Source organism: Epargyreus clarus, unplaced genomic scaffold (assembly GCF_041222505.1).
Source record: "Epargyreus clarus isolate Ecla_fem2 unplaced genomic scaffold, WU_Ecla_fem_2.2 ptg000033l, whole genome shotgun sequence".
Taxonomy (NCBI): Eukaryota; Metazoa; Arthropoda; class Insecta; order Lepidoptera; family Hesperiidae; genus Epargyreus; species Epargyreus clarus.
Genome location: NW_027332238.1, coordinates 4288369 through 4312368, shown reverse-complemented (window position 1 = coordinate 4312368; position 24000 = coordinate 4288369). Strand labels below are relative to the sequence as shown.

General features: G+C 41.0%; 1 long non-coding RNA gene across 1 annotated transcript; it reads right to left on the bottom strand.

Annotated features, from left to right (window-relative positions):
* Positions 1-16785: 16785 nt before the first annotated feature.
* On the bottom strand, positions 16786-19827 carry LOC140755572 (uncharacterized). The gene is made up of 2 exons (XR_012103802.1): positions 19701-19827; positions 16786-18746 (listed from the first exon to the last, which is right to left on the bottom strand). It is a non-coding gene; the product is annotated as an uncharacterized LOC140755572 (long non-coding RNA).
* Between the last annotated feature and the right edge of the window lie 4173 nt (positions 19828-24000).

The following is a 24000-nucleotide window of genomic DNA, read 5'->3' as shown; positions in this document are numbered from 1 at the left end:
TGTAGACATCTAAAAATATCACCGTATACTCTAAAAGAATTAACAACAAAAGAAGAAGGAATTACATCATTCGAAACATTTTGTAAAACCATTATTAATAACTTAAAGCAAGTCAATAGAACAAATTACTTAGTTTTATAATAGGTATACATTATATGAACAATGAATATATTTTTACATTAATTTCTATATGTATAGTTCCATCAAAGACGGAAATGTTTAGTACGACTGCAAAACGTATCAAATCGCGTTCGCTGAAATACTAAAATCCTCATGTAATAAACAAAATGTTCACATGCATAAATCAAATGAAAAACCCTATTATGAGGAAAAGCTCACTTCTTTGAGAAATCATTGGAATAAGAAAAAAAATCCTAACCCCATCCGCATTCTGCCCTTTTTTTTTTTGTAGACGAGGGGGAAACCTTCAAAAGGTACCCGACGCCATGGGAGTGACGCCGTGTTATGTGGGATTTTTACCCCACTAAATCCCCCCGGTGGCCGTCCTCAGCGTTTCGTGGAGAACTCCGGGATCTCCAACGGAACACAACCGGAGTCCTCCTAACGCGATGCCCTTCTATCGGGCTCTGCCCTTGGGGAGCAATTTCGCTCCTCTCAAATCCCCTGGTGATTACAGCGATATGCGACCACACAAAACCGCTGTCCTTCCCGGGCTCGCTTGCTGGACGGTTTGAGCTCCCACTCTTGCCGCCCGCAACCCCGAAAGCCCCTTTTAGTCGCCTCTTACGACAGGTAGGGGATACCGTAGCCCTATTCTGGTCCCGGTACTACAGGGACAGTCGCATTCTGCCCTGCAGAGCGTAAACAGCAAATTTACACGTACTCCGTACTAAAAAATCAATAAATCCGGCAATTCTTAACCAAATTTCAAGAAATAAAATACCTCCGCGTGTGTCTCGGTGAAGGGCATCGAAGCGCGAGTGAAACCTAAACGCATTGCAGTGGAAAATACCGAAAAAAAGTGGAAATTGTGAAAACCACGTTTGAGTACGAGGTTATCTTTGACTAAAAAAGACGATTTTCGTGTGCGCCACCCCCCAAATTTTTGCACCACTGGGTGAAGTCTGATACCTCCAACCACCTGGCATCAGAAACCTGAAGATTGGACCACGCCTTCAGGAGAAATTTCACTTTAACCAACCAACGAAGATAGAAAGCTGAAAGTCGGCAGGGACGAAGATACCGCAGAACAACACTACCTGAAATAAAAAGAAAAATTTTATCTTGTAAGGAAACAATTAATTGCATTTAAAATTATATACTTTGACATAGAATATCTTCCTTCAGGAGCAAGATTTTTAAATTCTGAAACTGCTGTTTTTGGCGCGCAAATTTTGACAACAACATATCCATATTCCTGCGCCGGCATGGTACGCGTTGGTATCTAGGTCGCAGCCCCAGCGTCTCCAGGCACAGCAGAACCTGGCGGAGGCCGGACCATACTCCCATTTAAAGGGGTTCGCACCCCTACACGATCGAGCACCTATACCTAATTCCATTGTCTCCGGCTTTTAAATTTTCAAAAAATAAAAATTTTAATTTTTACAATTCCACCTTCGGTTTTTCGGTTTTTCTCAGCCGTTTTTCAACCTATATTTTCCAAATTTGCTATACGGTGTTCTACAGGTCTCCCCCTATCCGTAGACACTCACACCCGTTTCCGCCGCGCCGTTCCTCGGCAATTTCGGCGGAAAAACAGAAAATATTCAAATTTTTGACCGCCCACCCACCCTCTTTAGAGACCGTTTAGCTGGACAAGCACGATTACGAGGCCCAAAAATTTTTAAAATTATATTTTATTTTCTTATCTTAAGGTGACAGAGACCGAATGTGCACTGGTGCACTAGGGAATCATGAATATTACGGACGACAACGGCCTAGGAATATAATTTAATGTATATAATGTAAATGTAAAGAATGTTGATTAATGTAACTTGTGTAATCTATGTAATTAAGACATTTTATTGTGATAAATAAATCGTACGTAATAAGAACAGATATGTAAGAGTAGGATAGCAATAGAATGTAAGCATAGCATTGTAAGAGTAGGACAGGCTATGTTAGAGCGAGACGGCAATAGGACGCTGTTGTTGACTTAGCCTGCGCCTACTGCGGTACCCGGAAAAAGTACCTAAGCTCGCTATTTTGTATGGAATTTGTGTACGCTTCAGAATAAGAATAAGAAGAAAAGAACTGAAGAAGCAAATCGTCTTTTATTTTGACAACCTGCTACGGTCACACGTCACAATTAAGTTGACATTAATCGTAAAACGACGGTATCCTATTGGGTACAAGTATTTACAAGTAAATATATTGTTTTATTGACTAAAATTGTGTATATATAACTTTACGTTGGAATAATTTATACCAATATTTTAAACATTATGTATGTATTTTTTTTTTTGTGTTAGTAATTCTTTTATCATTAGAATGCTACATTTTCGCAGGACGCAGGAGGGCGGTGGGCTAGAGCCAGCTAATGTAATTATAAGCACTATAACTGTAAATGTCATGACTGTAAATGTTGCTAAATTCCAGCGTTTTATATTATTGTTTGTTTTTTTGACGGTGACAACCTTACTATTACATTTTGTATTAATAATAATAATATTCGTACGACGTTAACTTTTTGTGGGACTCTGTAAAACATGTTATAACAATTATTTACTATCAGTTAATATTTAAACTATGCGGGATAACAGTGTTATACAGGCAGGACCACAATGCTATATAAGATAATAGTCATGTAAATAGTTTTGTGCAGTAACTAAGAATTTGCGTTTGTTTACATTATAAGTTTGTATGGAAAAGTGAATGTTTACAAATATACCTATGTTGGGTATCAAATGAAAGGTCGTAGTTTATACATTACGATACATCAAATTTATCGAAATGGGTTTAACCATTTAAAGGATATGAGGAGTGAAAGTGACAATGAAAAATCGAATGTTCAAAAATGCTAATACCTATAAAAAGTCAAAAATATATGTCGGAGGAAGAGTCAGAGTTATTTAATATAGCTTTAGCTATACTGTTACTTTAGTATTTTAGTAATGTTATTGGTACTTGATCAATCGAAGTCATTGTATAGCTTTCGTATTAGAATCAGAGCAGAGACTTTTAAGAGGTCTCTAGTGGGGTCGAGGTATGTGGCGGCGCGGTGGGGAAACATTGATAAGAACTGATGTGAGTGATCGAGGTGGATCATTATTTCGTTGTGCTTTGGAGCGTGTAGTCACTACCTTGAACCTGCTGCTCAAATCCTTTGTTTGTAAAGAAATAGTAGTAGTATAGTATAGTTATTTTGTAAATCCGAAGTTGTAATGTTAAGAGAACAATAAATACTGTGATTACTGTATTTGTGCCTGCATCTACCCTATGACAACGCCCACAAAACCCATAAATTCTATCAATGATGTCGATGAGAGCCGTCCTTCTCCGACATATATATAACGGCGCGGGCTATTATTTTCAATTAATTTTAGTTAATTTTGAGTTGAAGCTATTTAATCTTATTTTATGATTTCCATTCAAATTACTTCATTAACAATTATTTTAGTAGACTATATTTTTGGAGCGGGTAACTCCGGATGGGGTTGCAAGTGTCGCCTTTTTGTTATAAGAACTATGATTATTGTTTCGTTTTTGAGAGTGAGTTGACAATTGACGTTGATGGCGTGTGGACTTGTAAATCCATCGGCTCCGAATTTATTATTTTCTTGTGTGCTTCTTTGTTGGAACCGAAAGTAGTTGGTGCACTATGAAGGAACGCCATCTGGCATTTCTATATCGGTCAGACGCGAGGCTCGGCGATCTGACATATATAAGACTGTGACCTCAACACAGGGTGATACAAATATCTTGGAAATAAAGGCGTAACTTCCAATGAGTTATTTATTTCGAATTATTGCGGCACTGGATATGTCGCTGCCGCGAAAGATTTCATTTTCTCCTAAGATGTTTACGATTTGATGACCGAGACTTGCGATTGCAAAGGATCCAGGGTGATGTATTTACAACCATAAGAGTGATTTGGGTGATGCTTATATCGCAATGTCGCAATAATTACACCCCTGGGACTAACGTTATCATAGACGAGCAATTACTGGGTTTTCGAGGTAGGAGCAAATTCCGAATGTATATTCCAAATAAACCCGCAAAATACGGTATAAAAGTTGAGATGATGTGTGTTAGTGGAACCTACTACAAGATCGATGCTATGGCTGTCAGGCTGGCCCAGAATAACTTTTATAAATAAATAAAAAAATTAAAAAAAAAGGTATCATTTGAGATTGCTATGGGCCACAGATAAGGAGTAAGTATGGAATAATCGTCAATGAAGAATAAATAGCCGTAAAGTATTGCTGTACTTATGCATCGCTTTCCACATCCTGAAGAACGAGCAGAGTTGTTTGCAACATGGCTTGCCATTTTGGGTGAGAAAATGCCAGATGATGACTATCAGAAGATCTATAACAATTAAAGAGTGTGTGATTATCACTTTAAACCAGAAGACAAAAATCCTAATAATCATCGCTTAAAAAATATGGCAGTACCTGTACTTCATTTAAATGGTATGTCTAAATTTCTTTTATGTATATAGGACTATCCAATTTCTCCACCTCGTATCAGTCATTGCACTTACCCAAATATTTAGGCTTCAGCTTAAGTCCTGGACCAAGTTGGTTCCTCTTTATGACGACCATGTCCCCTTCACTGTACTTAATAGAGAGCCAAAGCAAAAAGTCGACCCTAAGAATCGTTTACTTTAGAAATAGTCATTTGAATCGAAAACGCATGTGCAGCCAAAGTACCCTATCCCACGGTACCTGCTTGACCAGATAACCCATTTGTTATTGGTTGTAGACTAAACCGTAATCGTATTTAAATAGAGTTTACAATAAAGCTGTTAACAGAGTTTAACGGCTATCGGGAACAAAGTGGAAAGGGAAACGAGGATTTAGTATATTAGGAGACGCATTTCTCCCGGCATTCGTTGGACTGCCACATCTCGCAAAAGCCATTCGCACGTGTGCACCATTCGATAATCTTTCTCTATCCGAATATTTTTAATATTCAGGCGAGAAAGGGACAGCGCGCCAAAATCGCCTGAGGGGAGCATCAAGCCAATCCGCATCCGCGCCGCACCCCTAGGGACGCGGCGCCCAGTACAGCGAGGGCGAGATGCCCCACAACGGTAAAGCCCGCGGCCGAGCCGCACCAACCCCGCCGCAGCGCGTGCCAGCGGTCGCTCCGGCACCCGCAGGAGCGAGACCGCGAGCGACGCCAGCCGCGCTAGCAGCAGCCGAATCTCCTTCCGCCGCCCGCCCGCGGATCAGCGGACTCTCACTGGTGTGCAGCGCGCTCCCCCGTCCGCGCCGCGGTCTCCGGGACCCTCGCGTCCAACGAGCCCCGCCCCGCCGCGCCCAGCTGGGCCCCGCAAGCAGGAATCCACACGCCCAGGACCAACGACACCGACGTTGACGCCGACGCCATCGCCATCATCGGCACCCCGCATCTTAGCGGAACCAACAGGACCGGCCGTAGCAACCGGCCGGCGGCCCCCGGCAAGCACCCCTGACTGGTCTTCGGAGTCTTCCCCGGAAACCAGGCGGAGGCGCGAGGAGCTGGTGAGGTTGCAGCTCTTCCGGGAAAACGACTACTCCACAGACGACATCGCGACAAGCCTGCTTGACTTCATTTTCGAAACCAAGCAGGACCAGACCGCCCAAGAAGACCCGAGGCCTGAACTAGATGCTGTCACCGCATTCTGGGACAGCCTCAACACTGACCGTGCCCAGAGGCGCCCGAGGAGCCCGACGTCTCACACGCAAAGCGCGCAATCCACCGCGACTGACGCCTACGAATCCGCAGCGGGGACCCGAGGATGCTACGGAGAGATTTCGTTCCCAGCCCTCGCGATACACAAGCCCAGACCGCCACGCCACGCCAGAAGGAGACTCCGCCAACACCGCGCACCCCTGACGCGCGGCGCCCACCTACAGCCGCGACCGCGGTTGCGTCCACAAGCGCGCCCCCCGCCGCGCCGCCGCAGCCGCAAATCACCTCACCGCAACCGGGCACCAGCGCAGCCCAGGAAGCCGCAACGCCTATAGCAGCTCCCTCTGCCGGCAGCAGATTCCCTGCACTAATAGTGGAAAAACTCCCTAACTGGCACCAACACCTCAAGGTGCTCAAGGAGCAGTTAGGGAGGACCCAGTGACCCAGGACCCCTGATCCAGTCGTATCTCACCGACCTCGAAGCCCGGGAGAGAATCTCCTGGTACACCTACTCCCTGCCTAAGGATCAGAGTTTGAAGGTGGCCATCAGGGGGCTGCCCTCAAACACACACCCGCAGGACATCATAGAAGAGCTCCGCGACTTGGGGTACTCACCAGAGTACGCCCGCGCCATCCGGGTCCGCAGAGGACGGCCCGGCTGCATCCACATGGTAATACTGAACAGAACAGAAGACCTCTTACCGGGCATATACGCAGTAAGGGAACTGCTGTGTATGCCCGCGTATGAGAACAGCACGCGACCCACCAATGCCCACGACCGCGAGAAGAACCAGCCACCTGTGCGACTGTGGCGGACCTCATCCCGCAAATCACACCGCATGCCCGGTGTACCGGCGGGGGGCGCGCAACAAGCGCGCCGGCACGAATGCCCTCTCCACCAGACCGATAGAGAGGCCAAGAAGGATTCCATCGGCCAGTCCTTCACAGCCACAGCCGGAGGTTGAGCAGCGCCAGGCTGGCTCCCTCAAGGCCGCACCTAAAGTACCGACAGATCGTCGCGGAGCTCCCAAGAGGAGTCGGAGAAGGAGGTGGAAGAAGGCCAAAGCCGCCCCCTTCACTGCCCCACCCGCACCAACATCTGCTGCTCAGCAGCCTCAACAAAAGCAGCCAAGGAAGAAGTCGACCACCGCAACCCCTACTTCCACTCCCAGAGAGCCGGGGGAGCAATGAGGAGTCCGGCAGCAAGCAGCTGAGCCTGCTGCAGGACCTGAACATGAAGCTGCAGCCCATAATAGCTGTTATAAGCGAGGGCCACGACGTAGGGCCTGCTATTCGATGCGGCATCGAAATGATGTCCGCCCACTGTGAGTAGTGGGCCCTACGTAAGTAACAAAGACTTCCTCTGCAAAAGGACAGATGAAGACGACGGACCGACGGATCTGCAGCGCCAGCAGCACCAGCACCAGGCCAAATGCGACCAACGGAAGGTATGACAGGAGGACCCCCTGTCTACCACCTCCCCCAGGACCTGCTCGTATTCACGGGCAGCGGAAGAGCCCCTCCTTCATTAGGCAAAACCTTCAAAAGGACTCCCCGCAAGAGCCCCGAATAGGCCCCACCGAGAAGACAACCACAACGTCGGCATTCGTTCTTCCTTGGTTGTCCCTAATACTGCGTAAGCATAATCGAAATGTGGAAGTGATCTCTGTGTAAAGTAGTTGTACGAAGTGCTTGTTAGCCGTTCATAAGTAAAGTAGAATAGATCGAGTAATATTAGTCATAATCGTGTATTTAAAGTTTGTGTCGAGCTATCATCGTGGAATCGCGTAAGAACATTCTTATTATTGACTATTATAATCTACTTTACTGAATCGTGTTACATCGTGTGTGCTAGGTAGTCGAATCTCTATTTTTATATGTAGATAGAATCGTGTGTAAATAAACCCTAGTTTTGTAAACCGTAACTTGTATATTTCCATCAATCACACCACCCTTTACAGTCGCAGTCGTTTGGTGCCATACCGCACAAGTAGGTCCCTTTTAATCGAATATTACACATTGCGGTCCTACGAGTGCGGGTGCTGCATAAGTTGGCTTTGCAATGCACTTGTCATTTTCTTACACCTAAAGACGAGATTTCTCCTACTTTATACAATTACATGAGATCACTACATTAAAAAATAATTATGCATTTCTGCAGTCATAGTTATCTTTGTTTTTCAACGTCAAGCGATGCGCAGCGATGATTGATAGCTGTCATTTTCGACAATCTTCATTCCCTCTCTTGTGGTTGTCATACTCGTATACGCATAATAATGACCATTAGAGACCAACCAGAAAGAATTCTAAATTTCAATGGATATACGGACGGAAAATAAAAAATACTGAGATAGAAGTTCGTCCCGGAAAGTATTGATAAGTTTGTTTCCTTTATGACTCTCCAGTCCATTTTGTATTTTTTTATGGACACTCTGGCCAGTCAACTCAAAGACGGTCCATCAAACTCGCCAGATGGGATTTGTAATGTATGTGCAATATGTGTACACTCCGCGGACTGCGACATGGTGAGATCGGAGCATGGTTTCCCCTCACTGTGCTGGAAGCGGGGTGGGACGGATGTGTGTGCGGTCTGAACATAAGTGAGTCGATACTTTGACATAAGGTGATACACGAACAGTACAGACGTTAACTGTGGGGTAGGCACCGTTGAATATTTCGTGCACGTGGAGGCCAGTGGCAGCGACCATCGCCCAATTACATGGACCATGGGCGTCGACACAATCATACCGGCGGAGCCTGCGGGAGCACTGAGGCGAGTGCGTGGATTACGGTTATCGACACCGTCTCGTCAGTTTTGAGTGGACAATAAATGTGGATTTTAATATGAAATTTAATGTGGACTTAACGTTAATAAGTATATAAATATGGGTGGAAGGCAAACAAAAAATGAAAAGGTAATTATCGCCCAAAATAGAGCTGGAAATAGTGCGTCCACCAAATAATTAATAAAGCATGCCAGTATGACATCATATGTGCTCATAACAATTTGCGTGATCCTATTCATGAGGGTTGGAGCCATGCTGTGCCGTTTCTACAGAAAGTGCCCCGACCACTGGATGCAGCGGAGTATTGAAATTAGCGAACTGCGGCGCACCGTGAGGCTTCTGCGTCGTCGTGAAGAACGCCCAGTCAACGTTGTCGGACTGTCCACCCGATGATAAGCGTTGTAAAGTGAGTGATATTTGCGCGATCCTGTTTTTTTCTTACTGACTCTATATAATAAAATTATGGTACTGTACTTAAATATTCCGGTGTAGGTGACATATATCTTACGTATATATTATTATATCAATATTTTATATATTTGAACTTTACACAATATTTATTTTATCATATTTATTATATGTACGTTTATCTACACAAACACTCCTCACTCACCATACACATTATTCAGTCATTCATCACACGAAACATATAAAACACATTAAATATAAATAATCGACAGACATCGCCGGGTCGATCGGTAGTTTAGTACGAGCGCACGGAGGATCCTTTGTTTTACATAACGGGATCTTTGCCCACGCGCATGCAGCGATCGCAGCGCCAGTCAGTCGGAACCTAGCCGTCATATATATCGCCCGCGCCGCTCGTATGCGCGCCCGGACTCCCGCGAATTTAAAATACGTAGTAATCCTACACCGGTATAGGGATAATAAGTTATTAGGGTGTGCAAAATGGATGGATGGGCGATGGATTAAGGTCTGAGTAGTAAGATTTGTTGAATAAAAGAGTTCTGTACTGACAGCCTCTGGGCTCTCCCGGAATCTAGAATCTCCCATACTTCTGACACGGGTAAAGAAAAATATGACGAGAGACTACCAAGTGAAGTAGGAGTTGTTGGACAAACTGTCATAAGGTTGATCAGAGTGGTTCCTAGGCAAAGAAATCATATATTTCGATAATTTTTATACATCTTTGCCCCTAATGTATCATTTGGCCACTGAAGGTGTAACTGACAATTAGTCTTTATATTTTAGTATCTCTTATTTGTTTGGATGTGTCTTATATTTAAAGTGTTTTACTATTAAGAATTTATTGGAAATTGTATTAGTTATAAGGTAGCATATATGTTTGTTTATATTGTAAAATTGTTTAATGTGTATTTACTGATAATTCGTAAGTAAAGAGTGCTATTTTATTCTATAGAGAGATAGAGTGCTATAGAGAGACAGACATAAGTAAGAGCGAGAGGGCTATTGTTGTCTCCGTCCGATAGATAGTGCTGTCTCTATCGGACACGCCCTCACAAGGTCGCGCGCACATGTGGCGTGCGCGAAATGAATATAAAGGGGCATTTTTGTAAGGAGGATTCATTCCCTCCGGCGCCTCCAATGAAGAAACATATATAAGAAAGAAAAATAAATACAGTCCATTTTTGAAGCAAGAAGTCTTCTATTTAATCTGGGACCCTGGACCTCACAGAAGGCATCCATTCTTTAGGAACTATACAGCGAAATGGTTTGGGGAAAAGTTGTAGATTAGACAAAAAAGATTTAATGAAAAGTTCCATACCTCGAGGAACGTATGAAGAATATGTCACCAATTTATAAAATGTGGACATATCTGCGGTTTCGTGGAAGGACAACAAACAAGTAGTCCTGGCATCCACTTACGTAGGTGCAGGACCTGCAGCAACAATCAAAAGGTATGACAAAAAAATGAAACGAAAACTCGAAATTCCTTGTCCCAAAGTCGTAAAACAGTATAATGCACGTGTGGGAGGTGTCGACCTTATGGATTCTCACCTTGGCAGGTATAGAATTCGTATGAAACGCAGAAAATGGTAAAAATATTTGCCCGCCTCCCAAGATACGGAAAGGAAAGCCCTGTCAAGTTTTACCCCCATTAGACGTGATACTAGATGGCGTGGGCCATGAACAAGTCATGCATTTAAGGGTTCAAGAACATTTCTTTTGACGATACTGAAACGAAGGTCCAACTGTTGAAAAAGGTAAAAACCGTAAAAAATCAACATCAGTCGTACGTGATCGACGATATGGCAAAGTCAGTCGGTGTGGAAGTGTTAAGATTACCCCCATACCACTGTGAATTTAATCCAATTGAGCTAATCTGGGCAGACGTCAAATACGTTGCTAGAAATAATACCACATTTAAGATGGCAGACGTAAAAAACTACTAAGACTACTAAGAGGGTTTGAATCGTATTAGGTACGGCTGACAAATGGCAAAACTGAATCAGTCACGTCATTAAAGAGTTGAAACTGGCCAAGTTGGACAAATTGGAAATAGCGGACCTTACTTTTTTGAAGATGAAAAGGGACGTGCTCTTACAATAAATTAAGTGAGTATGTTGATGAATTATAGTTGCCCGAACTGCAGAATTTTCCTGGCAATAGCCAACGAAACGTCGAACACGTCCAATGCGTCTCTGTCACGAGTACATGAAAAGGCCTTCACGCAATCCTGACCTGACTTCTATGGATTTTTTTCTACTGGGTTACCTTAAATTTAAAATCTGTCAATAAACTTTCCTAGCGCATTTAAAACAAAATATTCGCCACGAAATGTGAGCCGTTACGAAACTTACCTGCCAAGCCGTTACAAATTCTAGCGGTAGATTGAATGCGTTCCGCGAACACGAAGGTACACATTTGGATAACATCATTTTTAAAAATAAATTCCCAAAAAGTGTATATTATTAATAAAGATTTTATCGCATTAAGCCGGGCCACCCTCCTCACCACTACCAGCACCATCCAAGAATCCCAGCACAGCAGGGTCAGACCCCTCGTGGTCGACGTAGAAGGTCATCCCCAAGGATCATTGGTTCTCCACGGTACCGTAGGATCCAAACTCATATGAATACGGTTGCACAAAACTTTCTCCATACTGATGATGAATGGAGAAAGTTGCTTATCCAGAAACATGCAGAGGACTTTAATTTAGAAAGGGATCGATTAATAATTCGGGTATTGGAGTTGCAGACACAGCAAAAATGGCAAGAGATTGCCTCAAGTGCTGTGGATGTTTTACATAAAATAAGTAATTCAAAACTCTGCAAAGACTTATGTAAATCCATCCTGGCTCATGACATTTTTGTTATGTATGCAATTCTTATTCAGTCGACTGATTCATTAACACTGCTGTTATAACTGAAATAGTTGTGCCGGTGGTGCTGCCGGAGACAAACCACAGACGGTTCTACGATCTTATGAGCGACTCTGAAGGTTTTTAACACACCTGTACCCTTACCAGAAGTTTTCAAAACAACGCAAATTTTTACGTTATGCTCAATCCATTCTTCTGTTCCGTTAGATTCAGTAGAATGATTTGTCAAAAACGCACCACTGAGTAATATAGTGTATATTCCTATTTTCAATGGAATTGTTAATACCGGATTTGACTCCTCCCAGACATACATCTCCCATTGACAATCAACCTGTAAGGCAGCATACTCCCAACCCTAGGCCTACAATAGCGTCGCCAGAAAGTCGAGGCCGCAGTTCTGCCACTCAGCAGCGGCGCCCGGCTCAGTACCTCAACACCCCTCGACGCCGCCGCGTATATGGGCGACCTTATACCTCCGAAGACGCGTCAGCGAAATTTGCCTATATGGATGAGCGCCGGCGCGTTTTAACACAACAGTTAGCCTCCGAGCATATGCGATTGCGGGAAGGGAGCTGGAGGAACGACAGGCGGAGCGGGAACAACGCAGGGCCGAAATGATGCAGTGGCAAACGATTGCCGCTGACCTCATTCAAAACAGGGAAAGAGCGCGACAGGCAGAGCTGGACCTTCGGCGAACTGAAGTGGCTCGATGGCAGACCCTTGTTGAGAAATTATTTGAGATTATAGATAAACACATAAATAAATAACTTTTATAAACCCGCATTTTAGCCACACTTTTCCGTGTCCAAAGTAGCCGATTTTTACACTGTACGAATATCAATACACTACCCTCACAGTTGTAAAAAATAAACATAGTTATGAACGTTTCGTACTTTTAAATGTCATTTGAAAACTAAAAGTGAGTCAGGATTGTTTTGTTTAAAGCAATAATTATGTTAATATTTTATTTTGGATGTATTTATAAATGTTCTTGCGCTTGTGTATATCCTAAGCAATAGCATCACTGTAAGACTAACTGTGGGGCTGTATCGAGTTTCATTGTTTGTTTTCACTGTGTATTTTCTCTAGACACCAAAGTAGGACATATTTAAATTAGGAATCATTATCAAAATTAGCCATTATTGAAAATACTACTCCCGTAGAAAGTTGATAAACTATTTCTTGTCGTACGGCATTCGGATTATACAAAATGTGGATAATTGCGTTTGTGAAGAATAGCTATTTGATCCGAGTGAGGAAGGAGGTTTAACTGAGGTACGGATAATCGATTTTCTACTGTATTACTAGTATTAGTACATTATGTGATTGTTTATCATATGTTTCTTTAATACGCTTAGGTGGAGTTCTTACTATAAGTCATCACCATCAAGAGTCTCTCACAGCACAGCAGGGTCAGACCCCTCGTGGTCGACGTAGAAGGACATCCCGAAGGATCATTGGTTCAGAACCTTCAGACCACCTTGCCCATACTGACGGTGAATGGAGAAAATTGCTTATCCAGAAACATGCAGAGGAAATTAATTTAGAAAGGGATCGATTAAGAATTCGGGAATTGGAGTTGCAGACAGCAAAAATGGCAAGAGGTTGCATCAAGTGCTGTGGATGTTTTACATAAAATAAGTAATTCAAAACTCTGCAGACTGAAGCTTATTTATAATTATTATTAACCCCCACCCCCTCAAAAAGTGAAATCCCCACGGAGCCCTAACTCCAGTCCCAGGCGAGATAGGACAGCCAAGTTTGAGCTCAAATGATTCGCGAGGAGATTCCCCACCATCTGGCCCCATCGGAATCTCCGATTTCCTATCGCACAACCGAAAATCACCGAGCAGAGCAACAAGGCTTACTCCGGCACCTTCACCATCGTCGTATATATAAGGACCATAGTTTAAAGTTATTTATTTAATTTACAATCAATACATCACATTATGTCAGCCACGTCCCAAGCTGCTAAAACATCTGCGGAGGCCGCTTTCCACTTGTCGGCACCGGTAATGAAGCCAACATCATCGTTGAGACCGGTGCTAAAGACGCAAAGATCGCTGCGGGAAAAGGTATTAGCACGCACAAAGACAACCACAGCGCGATCTTAGGTTAGTGAGGACTCAGTCGAGAGGTTCTTGCCGAAGGAAAAACCTCTCACCCCCACAGACTAGGTCCTCCAGAAAATCGAGTCGTGGGAACTGGCCGACATACCGCCGTCCATCCCCGGGTTGCTGGCCGGGCGGTACGCGCTCCTACTATTGCCATCCGCAACCCCGGAGGCCCCTTTTAGTCGCCTCTTACGACAGGCAGGGGATACCGTAGCCCTATTCTGGTCCCGGAACTACAGAGAGATGGGCTATGAGACCCAGGAGCCCCACATAAAGGGCCTAGTCAAGTCGGTTAGTGTCGTTGACGTCGATTAATTCGAGGAGTCTTTCTATTTCGCATTTCGGTTAACGTAACTCATTTCGTCGTGAAGTGACAACTTTTTATATAATGTATTTTTACATTTGAGCATTCGTTCGCGAGTGTGAGTTGTATTTTGACAGTTTTTGAACGTGAACTTAACTTTTTGTGAGAAATATTTGATTCACTTGCATTTTTTATAGTGAAACGAAAGTGAAAAGTTACGTATTTTACGTTCAATTAGTTTTTTGTTATTTTGTTTAAAATGAGTTTTATGGTGTCAAATTCGCTATTAACGGGTAGAACAGCCCGTATTTTTGTAGCCTGAAGAATGATATCCATTGCTCAAGCACAAATCAACAAAATTATGTCTTAAACAAAAAACAATATTGTTTCCCCCTCGAAAACAAAAAGAAGGGTATGAATTGGGTATTCAGTAAACAATAAACCTACAAAAGTTTAGCAAAGAAGGTGCAAAAGCGATCAATTTAACTACACCAGAAAAAGGTGAAACAATGAAAATAGTTGGCTTTTGCAATGCACTTGTTATTTTCTTCCACCAAAGGACGAGATTTCTCCTACTTTATACAATTATATGAGATCACTACATAATATACGCATAATAATGACCATTGCAGACCAAACAAGAAAAAAATTCAATGGATATACGAAAATTGTTTGCAATGCACTAGTAATTTTCTTCCACCAGAGGACGAGATTTCTCCTACTTTATACAATTATATGAGATCACTACATTAAAAATAATTATGCTTTTCTGCATTCATAGATAGCTTTGTTTGTCAACGTCAAGCGATGCGCAGCGATGATTGATAAGCTGTCATTTTTGACGATCTTCATTCCCGCTCTTGTGGTTGTCATATACGCATAATAATGACCGTTGGACAAACAAGAAAATTTTTCAATGGATATACTTGTGTATTTCTATGAATTTCGCTTGTGCCCTCTCACTTGTAATTTACGACAAGTATGAAGGAGGAACACAATCAGCTTCAAATGTAGTGAAAAGTATGAAATACAAAAGTTTGCAGTATAACTTTTGTGTTTCATACTTTTTTTTATGTAACGTCCCACTAGATAACATTAAATATAAATACCTTGTATTTAGGAGTGATAATATTGTAATTACAATATGAAACGAGCTTTTATGGGAGTGACATAGTCATTGGGTGACAAAACCCCTTTTTCTTAATAAAGATTTATTCCGCTTGTAAGAATTTACATAAAGATGAGGAATTTAATATTTTGTAATCGTTTTAGAGGTAAGGTGTCGCCGATAAGCCGAACAACAGCATAAAAGTTCAAGTCGTGAAGACAACCACAAAGACAAATTTCAAATGGCTGTACAAGACTGAAATATACTCTGGAAATAAACAGAATTATCCACCAAACGAATAAAACGCAGAAACGTGTAGACGCGTCGCAAGCGCTTACGAATACCTTTTTATTTGCTAAAAAATCAACACAATTCGTCTACAAACACTCGCAAACCTACACAAACTATGTCAACACTCTATCCGCACGTTTATTCGATATTAATGGTAACACAATCGGAATCCAAAACATTATTCGTGCGGTTTTTGACATTTTGTAGTAAAGTAATGTTATTCGTGATCGTCGTGTTTGAACTCGAATGTTTTCTTATTTTCATAGGGCGTTTGTTAAAATGTGTGTAAGTTCTTAAAGTTTTAGTTTGTTGTTAATTTTTATAATGTATGAGACTATAGGTGTGCAGTGTGTGCGTTGACAACCTGATATAGTTGAACACAGAAGTGTCTATCTATTATGGTTCAAGAAGTAGAACCCTGTGACAGACGGACAGACAGCGGAATCTTAGTAATAGGATTCCATTTCCACCCTTTGGGTACGGGGAACCCTAAAAAATTATGAAAAAACGCAGAACAACCACAGGATCTTTTTGCACATAATATTAAGAGCTGTGGATTTTGTTATAAATAAATAGATAACTAAAAAATAAATAAAGTAGGACAGACAAAACGAGAGTGAGAGTTTCCTACATAACACGCACGGGAGGAGACGCGCGGGCGGAGGAGGCGGGCAACGTCATCGGCGCGGGCGGTGCGGTGGCGGTACGAGCCGGGCACGGACGAATTATCTAAAATATTATTTGACCGGGATAACCCTCATGTGTTTAAGCGGTTATTAAACCAGCCTTATATTTGTACAGTCCACTTATTGAAGTCCCAGGACCCTAACAATTCCCCTCTATATCGTGAAATCCTTGTGAATTGAAACATATGACATGTTGAAAGTGTTTATCAAAAACTTCAAAAGCAGAACATGGATTATTTTTAAAGTAAAATATATTATCTGTACAATTTACATTTTGTGCCTTCCATCTAATGGCTTTTTCATTATCTGTGACACCTGTCTATTATTCTTTACTCTGCGGATCATTGTAAAGTGAATTTGTAAATTTAAAAGCAATCCAATAAAATCTAATTAATCCACAATTCAGTCATTTAATTGTAACAATTATAAGCATACGCTATAATACATTTATTTAGTAGCAAATGCAGTCCACCTAATGGTAAGCTACTGCCGTACGTTTGACGACAATTTGGAATGTCTCGAATGTCTAATAAACATATCTGCCTTATCCCAATATACTGCCTTATCAATACACAGCGCTTAACACTGCTGTTATAATAGAAATAGGTGGCGTTGGTGCCGCCGGAGACAAACCACAGAAGGTTTTACCATCTTATGAGTGACTTTGAAGGCTTTTAACACACCTGGTTACAGAACCACATAGAGGATAACTTGTAAAGTTAAAACAATCAGACTGAAATACTTTGAAAGACTTCTTCAAAAAATATATTTTTCATTGTTTTTTTTTTGACAAAATATAAAGATTCAATTTTTGTTCCTTTGATGTATAACTCAAAAGACATAACATCATTAGTTAATTAACTTAATATTTAAGTAACAAGTTAATTAAGTTATCCTAATTAATTAATGTAACTCAATAAGTTAATTAACTAATAACTGATATGGTTCACATTATTATCACACTGCGATTACCAAGTGCCAATGTAGACTTGACACATCTTTGATAACTTAAGTCATTTAATATAACTCAATTTAAAAAGACACCATTTCACAATGCAGAAGAAATTTCACAATCTTTGTTATATATTATTGATTGGGAATTCACTTTGAGTTTTTTTAAAGATGTAAAATTAATTTTTCTAACAATGCCGGAATATAGTTTAAACGATTAAGGTAGTATTTTGACTGACAATGCTGGAATATGGAGTATGAACACCTCACAATTAAGGTATCCATTTTTGCCACTCAGCTAGAAGACCTTGTAAAGGAATGTGTAAACTCAATGAATAAGTTGAAATATTGTTCTGAGACCACCCAACAACAAGATTGACAACAATAAAATCAGGAAAATTTCAAGACATCCCATTAGTCCTGAAAAGTATCAACAAATTTGTTACCATTAGAAATATTCTTCAGACCACCCAACAACAAAAAGCGACGACAATATAAACACAACAATCTTCAAGTCAGTCTATCAGTTTTCAGAATTATCAACATATTTGTTACAAAGTCGAAGTGAAGAAGCAATGATATTGTTATCATTAGAAATATTGTTATAACACTTGTGCCTATCGTGTGGGACCGCTGATGTCAGATACTGAGGAGGTTATCGCTTCCAGCGTAACCAAATTCTCATTCCATATCATTTAAAATATTACTTTACATTATTTTTTTGTGTTATCATCTGCAATCTGTCGACTATAAACAATGTTGTTTTTGAAGCTTGTAGGGAACTGCTTCCACAGGAGCCAACTTTTTTCTGTTAGGACTTTCACACACATTGAACAAGATGTCCCACGTGGCTAGCGGTCACCATGTCGGTCTGAGAGAGGGTCCTAGGTTCGATCCTGGCCAGACAGATTTCTAATTGATGAGTTTAGGTTTCTGTTTCGGAGTCTGGGTGTTTGTGTATTTGTCACTGTGTGCGTCCATAGCACCCACAATACAGGGAATCTTAGTGTGAGGCTGTGAGTGTAGAAAGCATGTAGAAAAACATTATGGGGCGAGTTGGGAGCCCTGAATTTTTGGCTAGAATTAGCCAACTGATGTTGATGGCATTCCATAAGCTTGGATCTTCTAGACAATCTTCAAGACTTCTCATTAATCCTCAAAAGTATCAACATACAGTAGAAACTCAATTATCTAGAACTATTATATCCCAATTGTTCAGACCACTCAATAACAAGAAATCTACAACGAGAATTGACAACCTTCGAGGCATTATTTCTCTGAAGTTCTTTTTCCTTTAATTATATTGCAAGTCCATATAGATTTTAAGTAATGCTTCTTATTCAAACTTGAATAGCAAATTCCAGTATGTTCTATTTGAGAATTTGAGGCCAACAAGTGATCTGAAAAGAAAAAAACTCTATTAAATTAAATTTAAAAAAAAATTAAAATATTTGCTTTGTTTTATGCAAAAATGTGGACTGCATGGTCCTACATAACTTCTGTAATAAAAAAATTTAAATGTGTAGCTTTGGCGCCGCCATATTGAACCACTTAAGTATAAGTTTGTATTTATCAAAAATGCCACAGAAACTAGTAGAAAAATATACACAAGACCCTAGAACAAAATGCTAATCATACTGAAGTCTTATGAATTGTGTTATATAAACAAAAATAGATTAAAAAATCTGTGCCTATCTATAACCCTTATTAAACAATCTAATGAATCATTACATTTGTTAACTTTAACGAAAAGCTCCTACCTAACGCCACTAAGAGATGCGTTCTTACTCTTGAAGTCTAAGATGGTCGCCTCATATGTATATCACACATTCTTTATTTAAAACGTAAAAAATATATAATTATATCTATATTACTACAACACAAACAATTTTAAATTTGGAACATTACCATAATCACCACGACGCTAACACTATGAAGTAGAAGATTGCGCTTTAAAAAAATATTTGCGAGGTGTGGTCGTCCATTTTAAATTATCTATCGGAGTCAGGAGTCTACTAAAATGCGCAAAAGACAATAATTTATCATATCTACATACTATTTTGATATAATGTACGAATTTTAAAACAAATATAGTGGATAAAAGGAAACAAACATTGTGGCATCCACATTTAAGCATCATGTCTAAAATAATCAATAATATACAATAAATTTATTGATGCGTCGGTGCTAATTTACTGCTACATATTTTAACTCCAAAATTAACACGTGAATCTGAAGATATAATCAATAAAAGCATATTTTGAGGTGCTTATGAATCAGATGTATAGCCGATTTAAAGTTTGTTCTATTGTTGTAAATCCGAAATGAATACGTTAATTAAAACGGGATTTTACCTTTTCCTGGAACCGCAGATATTCTCAGGAGATGCAGAGCGCGTCAAAACGCTGCAAACTGGAAATTCTACAAATTTATTGTAATATTGATTTTGTAAAATGACATGACGGATTGTAGGGATGCGTTTTGAAGGAATCGGAATCGATTAATCGAAGAATCATTTTTTGGACCAAAAAGTTCGATTATTTTAATCGTGGACTTTGTTAATCGATATTTTATTTTAGAAAATCAAAATTCGATTGTTCCTTTTTTCTGTAACAATCATATTTTATTACTATTGCTAGAATGTACTAGTACATTGATTATTTTTTTTTTTACTTAATTACTGAAGATGGTGTCTGCTCAATTCATGGTCATCAATAAGTAAAAGAAAAAAGTATGTTTTGTTACTTTAATTTAATTGTAAAAACAGCTTTAATCATTTAAAATTCTTATCGATTCTTTAAACCTAGATTCCCTATACCTACAACGCAACTAATGTTGCCAACCTTCCGAACTAAAAAGCAGTAAATCGTAATATCTATCAAAGAGTTCAGTATTTATGTAATAACTTTATAAACACAAAAAATATCAAATTATTTGTTATCTATTCATCGCCCAAATCCTACCACACAACTACAATAGTATTAGTCGTAAGACCATGTATTCCAGATTAACATACAACATGAAACAATAATCATAACGTGTGACAAGCAAGATGAACTTGGTTGTACGACCGTACCGTAAGTAAGGTACACAAATAAAAAACTACATTATTATTATTATTATTATTTAATTAAAACCCAACAGATTTTTCTCATTGTTGTAATCCGCACAAAGCCCGCGCCGTTTGCCCCGTCACGTGTATGTACTTGACGTGCGACACCATGCCGTGCTTCTGCGTGAACCTGGCGTCGCAGTGCGCGCAGCCGAACGGCCACTTAAACGTAGTGGTTATATTCTCTTTGCGGCCGCTCGCCAGTGTTCCGTTAGGAGTATAGGTGTTCTGTGCCAGAGTGCGCGCGGATGTGGTTCACGGGAGTGCGGTTCATGGACAATTTCTTTCACAAACCGACTTCGATCTTCGGTACGTAAAAAATGGATAGATTGATGATTAATAAGGGTTTAGTAATAACTGATAATTAAACTTATACAATGGAATTCATTTATTTAAATAAGATGATCCAAACGAAAAATGCCACGACTTTTATTTGCCAAAGGAACAGATCCAATATGAATCATGCCTTTCGTGTTAAAAAAATATTCAAATTACAAATAAACATAAACAAATACATGGTGCCTTATGGCTGAATACATTATCATATAACCAAGAAAGAATGGCATTGCTTATATTATAAGACCGGACTAAGATACACTTAGTGGTAGGACCATGCATCCTTGTATAATACATCGATTACAGTCTGACAACCAAAATAACCTTGGTTGTACAACGATTTATGTTTACAAAATTTGTAAAATAAAAAGTTTTCACTGTGACACAACTAAAATGACTGGTTGTACAACTATTCATTTGACAAATAAAGAAAACAAACATGTTTTTTTTTCATTGTTTTAATCCGCTCAGAACCCGCGCCGCTTGCCCTTCATGTGTATCGCGTTTCTCGAACGCCCGCGCAAGTTCCAAAATCACAAAAATTAAGACCGAGTTTACTAAGAGTGCCAATCATCTGGATTGCAGTGTTTGGATGCCCTTCTGTGCAAACATCTTTGCAGTGCAAATATAATAATTGCACTCAATTAGGAGTGGATCCAGCTTGCTAAGCCGGATGACAAGCCTCCGGGACGACTTTTTGTAAGCACCCTCCTAAAGTCTCACTTCGGGGTGCGAGCGAGAGAGCACCATAGTCTGTACACCCGTCCCTTTCGTGTGTGAAAAGGCGCGAGTGCCGGAGTGACCAGGCCTATCTACAACCGCCGTCGTCGCTGGAGCCTTAATAGGCTGCGCAGAAGCGCATTCCCCCGGTAGGGATACAGACGCAGCAGTCCGTGGCGGCGCCAGCTCGGCCGCTGCCTCAGCCCGCACCACGCCCCGTCTGTGCCCATCCCCCAGCCCAGGCTGTCGTTGTGGAGGGCACTAGTCGACAGACCGCAGATCGCAGAGGTGGCCAAGGGTCGTGGTAACAGAACCCAATTTGACCCGCAGGACATCCACAACATCCAAGAACCACAAAGGTGGTGTTCCGACCTTTGTGGCTGGTGACCTTAACGCAAAACATCTGGTGTGGGGTTCTAGGTCTCACCGTCCCGATGCCCTGGACATAGTATTCCACAAGAACCTCCCGTGTCCAGTCCAAGTGGATGTTCCGTATGACCTAGATACACAACACCTGCCCATCCTGGTCACCCTTGGCATGGGGGCGGCGTGTCTAGAGCTCCCCAATGCCCACAGTAAAACGGACTGGGAGAAATTTAAGAACCCATTACCAAAAATTAAATTCAGCGGCCCACTCTCCTCGACCCTCGACCACCCAGATCCCTGTGGAGGCGGGTCGCTACTCAACACCTCTGCCAGCCCGTCTGAGTGAAGCGCTCGCAAAAAAGCGTAGACTGCGTGAGCTCTGGGCGCGCACCCGATGCTACCGGGTCAAGCGTGACCTCTATGCGTTGGCCGCACGGCAATAACTTTATCTCACTCATCATTACTCTGAAACTATTGTACATGGCTACAGATGGCACCGTTTTTATTATTACAACTTATACGCTTATACGTATGAACTTAATTTGAGATTTTTCATTTATCGCATTGATGGCGTTGTTTATAAAATTGAAGCTTCTGCAAGTTATTTTCATCCGTCGCATAGATACGGTTAACTGTTTCTGTAAATCGATATAAACACGTAATTTATAGAATCGATTAATAAAAAACCGATTTGAAGTAAATAATAATCGATTTGTAATAAAAATCGATAGTTTTTTAACATCCCTCGATTCTTCCGGTTTCGATGTCGGTAATCGGTATTGATTTTTGTAATACGCAGCCGGTGACTGCCGGTGCAAATATGTTAATTTTTCAACATTACTTCGCCCAATATTATTGTGTTCAATTTAAAATGACAGTGAAATATAGTCCAAAAATGCATTTCCGAGATTTAAGGAAAAATAAACTAAAGAATTATATTACTTGAAAATGTCATGGAGGTGTTACAATTAATTTGCAAGGTAGATAATTTTCGTTTATCTATTGTCTCGTTTAATATCAAGATTTTCTTCAAGTCGCCTTGTTTTAATGATGGTACATGCCGCGTCGTTATGATTGCTAAATCATCACATATTCAAGAATGTGGATAGTGCGTTTGACTTGGTTTGGGTAGGTAGATCAGGTGGTAGAACCCTTTGTGGTTCGCCTCCGGCGGCACCACCGCCACATCTATTTCTGTTATAACAGCAGTGTTGAGCGCTACTGTGTTCTGCTTTTAGGTGGTAAGACATACTTTTCCGAGGCGTTCCAGTCTTTGTCTTTAAGAGTAGCGGCGCATCCGTGGCTGATCTCAGGTAATGTAATCCTAACGGTTAACAGATGTCCTTGTGCGGCAGTAACTTACTATCAGGTGGACTGCATGCTCGTCTGCTACTCCTATATTATAAACAAAAAAGTTCACTTGTTATTATATTAGGCCACATTACTTGAGGGCAAAGTATTTGTTGTTAATCTTCTAGCTATATAGCTACTGTAATATTGACTCCATTATAGTTTGTGTTGTTTATTAAATATTCATGCCAGTTCTAGTTGGTATAACATATACTTAAATCAATGCATACAACCTTACCAAAAATGGTATGGGAACAGGAATTTCTTAAGCACCCTGCCTTATGGTTTTATGTATAGTCCACGCTAAACTGCCAGTCGGCTCTGAAGTTGTTGCAAGCAGGTGTAGTCATACAATTTGCTATGGCGACGCGATTCATTTCTATATTTAAAGAGGACTAGCAGTTTTATGCACACTATACCTTATTAATCTTTATATCTTTAGTAACATCAGTTGTCAATAAGTGTGTACATGACTATATGACGACCCGCGTGGCGGAGCGGTTACCATGTCGGTCTGACGCGCAGAGGGTCCCGGGTTCGATCCCCGGCCAGACAGATTTCTAAATGATGAATTTAGATTTCTGTTTCTGGGTCTGGGTGTTTGTGTATTTGTCTCTGTGTGTGTCCATAGCACCCAAGATACAGGGAATCCTAGTGTGGGGCAGTGAGTGTAGAATGCGTTTAAAAAAAAAAAGCGTTTATAAACGAATCCTGTTCTTGAATTGAAAAGTGGCCTCTAATTAATGTTTTTGATATTCCTATTATGGATG